Below are 4,397 nucleotides of genomic sequence, written 5' to 3'. Positions count from 1 at the left end.
TTTGATTACATTACCAATATTATCATATTTAGTCTTTACAAATCTATTTTAGATAGTTCATATATTCATTTCTCTTTTAGAGACAATGAATTTAAGACTCAGAATGATTTATTATTATTAAAAGAGTACACATTGAGTTAATTGGCAAAGCCAGGATATGAACCCAGATACCTTGACTCTAAAGTACTAAGTGTTTTATTGGCCCCTGTTATTCTTGGGGAAAATCATTTCAATTCTTACTAAGTAAATATAATCGCATTTATGCTAGCTAAATTATTAAAATGAATAATTTAATTCATATGTGTTCTTTTTTTCTGATAAAGTAGATAGAAATGCTAGATTATGAAATCTTAGGTAATAGAAGAAAAATTTCAAATAACATTTATAAGGGTGTCCTATTGTCAGAATGGGCACATTTGAGGCACTGCACTCTTGATTAGTTGAGATGAAAACAAATATTTGTCTTTTCAATACTTGCATGTTTCCTTTCTTTTTAAGTTTACCTGTTTATTCAAGTGTTTGTTCATTTACTCCAAAAATAACTTTGCATACATACACACAGTAGGATTCTTCTTGAGCAAAAAGTTACTTAGAAATGTCATTTTTAAAATACTTAACCAAGTGTTGAAGTGTTGTTGTGAGGAATTATAACTTTCAGGTTCTGTCCAAGTAGTTTCCTTGTCATCCTAACTTTTGGTCTTGTCCTTGTTGTTTTCCTGTTGTGATTTTATCCTCTGTTTGGTGGTTGCTCTCTTGTTACTGAGCTATTATTATGCCAACTAAATGAACTGTTATTCTCTATCTGTAATGCTTAAGGTTTATCTTTTAGGCTCAACAATGTATTTTCAAGATCCTTTCCTTTCTCTTTGCTCACTTTGTTTCATCTGCTTCGTGGAAAGATTCTCCCTAATCTGGGTACTCTCAGTATACTGTGTATTTTGCTGATGAGACATTGCTTTAAGAACATTCTGGTACCTAGTGAAAAGAGAGGAGCATCTAAAGAAAAGTTTTTTCATTCTAAAGACTGAAATTTTCTCTCTTTCCCTATAACAGTTAAGAATTTTAAACAATCTTATTCCTACCATATCTAGGTTAGAGTAGAATTAGGATTTATAAAAATGGCAAATAAAATAGGGCTCATAGATGAAAATAATATTGTATCATACCACAGACATCAAAGTCCTTAAAGATTATTTAATTATTTTGTATCATAAGGAAATATAAATATTTTAACCAAATATTAATAGGAAAAAAAGAAAAAGGTCATACTCAGATATGTAAATGCTTCCTCACCAATTTACAATTAAATGTCCTAACTTATACAACAAAATATGATGAAAAAATCAGTAGGCATATTCAGAGAATAGACTAACCAAAGGGGGAAAAAAAAAAAACACTCAATTAACTACTCCCTGGAATTCTGTAAATAAATCAAAATAAGTGGAGCACACTTTATCTAAAAGATAAGACTTTTTAATTTGGTACCAGAAAGATAATTAACCAGTATGTAAGCTATTTAAATATTTAAGATTTCTTCTACTTCCATTGCATAGAACTGTGGCTTTTAGTGTTCTTATTTTGTATTAATATAATATAGTGTAAATTGACAATAGATTAATAAATATTCTTAGATATAGAAACTGTGTGTTCCTAATTTGCTAACAAAATGTTAAATGTGCCATGGTAGGCTGTGTTTAAGAACATTAGAAGGCAAAGGATGATTAAAAAATAATCACTACTTAAATTTATCAATTTATCATTCTTGCTCAGCAATTAATTACTTCCATTACATTTAACTGCAAATAAAAATAATTTGACTTTATTAGCTTCTTCGATATTTTTGCTGAAATGTCTTTTGTTTTTTATATGTATATTTTAAAAATCACAAAGAGAAAAAAAGGAAAAAAAAACCCTATAATGATATAATATGTTTTTGTGTTGTTTACTGAAGAGAGAAAAAAATAACTAAAAAACTCCTAGGGTTTAGAAGAGTTTTCTTTATGAAGAATCATTTATAATGTTTTTTACTTCTTTGGCTATAGGGGAATAGGCTATTTCTGCCTCCTAATGTAGCTCATGCCCCTGTTCCTTATCTGCTCTGTGGCCTTTCCCCCAGTATAGATTTGAGAAAGAATGGAAAGTGTCCAATCACCCCAAAGCTCTGCACTAGTCACCCACTTCTTTATGTATCTGGTTACTCTCTTCCACTGTGAGTTCAAACACCGACAGCTATTGTCAGGGACTCATATAACACAATGTTCTTGGCAAGTAATGAGCCCTGGTATGAAGGCCTCAGCCCTTCACCATGTTTTATAACACTGTCTAATTTGTTCACTCAAAATATAATATATTGAGTACCCACTAAGTCTCAGAAACTGTTCTGGATCATGGGGAAAAATAATGAATAGATGAGCATCCTTTCCCTTGTGCAATTAATATTTTTGTGGGTAGAAAAAGAAGATATGTAAATATTTAAGATAATTTCAGATAATAGTAAGTGCAATAAAGAGCACCAAAAGATGTGAGAGAGACTGGCAGCGACATCTTCTGAAGATGGCATAACAAGATGTTATCATAAATAACACTTTTATGTTGATATAACAAATAGAAGAAATTAGAACCCAGAAAAGGGTTTTTCCGGCTTTGGAGTTTCTCCTTGGAGGTGAATAGAACTGAATTGTCCAAGTGATAGAAGGTAAGTCAGTGTGGCTGACATGAGTTCAATGAGAGTGAAGTGTTGAAAGTAAAGTTAGGAATGTAAGTGTTGTCACAAACTTTAGGCCCTTAGAAGCAATTATAAGATAACTTCAATGTCTAGTGGAAGTTAAGAATTACCTTTAAAGAGACTTCAATTAAGCCCTCAGGGAAAACCATCTATCTGTTCTCCAGGGTGTGTCAAGATGAAGAAAGTTTAAATTCATTTTTTCCAGTTACACCTCACACACCTCAACACACATACACCTATACTTGAATTCATAGTGTAGATAAATATATATATATAGTGTGTGTATATATGCACACATATACATATATGTATATATATACACATATACATATATATATTGGGTGTGTGTGTGTGTATATAGTGTGTGTGTGTATTGAGAATGCACTATGAATCTTGGACTATACAAAAAGGAGTTGTTCTGAAAACTCTATAGAAGTCAGTATGGCTTATGAGCTATTTCCACACCGAGTCACAAACACTGAGCTATGCATGTGAGAGAGCATAAGTCAAGGTTTTTTCACAATGTACTGCTAGTTATCCAACTCTAGATCACAGTGGAGGGAAGCTGAGTCAGCTTTCCTCATCTCCTGCAGCCTTAGCATCCTGCCTGAAATCCTAGGACAGATCCTTTTCTGAAATCTGATTACCCTGGCTTTACTAAACTTCTGTATGATGCACTAGAATGCAATGGGCAGAGGGAGACCTTCACACATGACAACATTTGTGTTCCCAGTGCTTCTCTCAATTATCATTGCTCTGACAGACGTGGTGTGGGACAAACTGGTCATTGTGTGTGTTTGTTTTCCTGATACTTATGCACATGCAATAGTTACTAAAACAGAATAATGTTGGAACATTAATGGAATGCTGGCCTTCATTAGCAAAATCTACCTGGAAAAATATTATTGTTTGAATAATTATTTGATTATTAAAAGCCAAATATATGCAACATATGTAAAACAATGTAGAAGTAAAAGAGAAATCCTATTAAATTCTGAAAGTAGAATAGCTTATTAGAACACCAAATTGAAGTTATGATACAACTTAGACCCTCAGCTCTCACAGAGACTCTAAGTAGCTTTAGAAAATCATTGAATTTTGCAACGGTTAGTGACTTTAGAAGAACTACCTATCTATCTTAGTATGTAGATATGTATGCACATATGGATAGAATCCTCAGCTTGTATGATTATGTCTAGAATTGAAGATGTTAAATGCTTTACCAAAGATGCAAAAGTATAAAGTCAGGAGTGGCCAGGTGTTCTAATACTTGGGTTTTAAAACATCTCCAGCAGTCATTTCCAGTGTTATTACCTGTATCATATCCTCACAGCTAACCTTAGAAGTCCAAATGATTATGGTATTTTCAGGTATATGAACACTAAAACAACTATTTAAGCAAACCCAATGTTTTCTTACAAAACTCTTTACATATTCCACTACAAGGATGAGTGTCAAATAAGTAATATAGGTTCAGATGCAAGGTTTAATTATTAATTTCTTTGAACTTCCACTCAAGTGTCTGGAAATGTTTCTGTTTGGTGAGATAACTAGGCCAAAATGTGTGTATAAGAGACAGTGAAAGTGTAGAATGATAGAGAGAGATTAATATAAACAATCAAATTTTATGGAAAAAAGAAGAGCAGGATAAGTATACAGAATACATTTTAGA

This window comes from Macaca nemestrina, chromosome 3 (assembly GCF_043159975.1).
Source record: "Macaca nemestrina isolate mMacNem1 chromosome 3, mMacNem.hap1, whole genome shotgun sequence".
Taxonomy (NCBI): domain Eukaryota; kingdom Metazoa; phylum Chordata; class Mammalia; order Primates; family Cercopithecidae; genus Macaca; species Macaca nemestrina.
Note: the sequence above shows the minus strand (reverse complement) of the source record.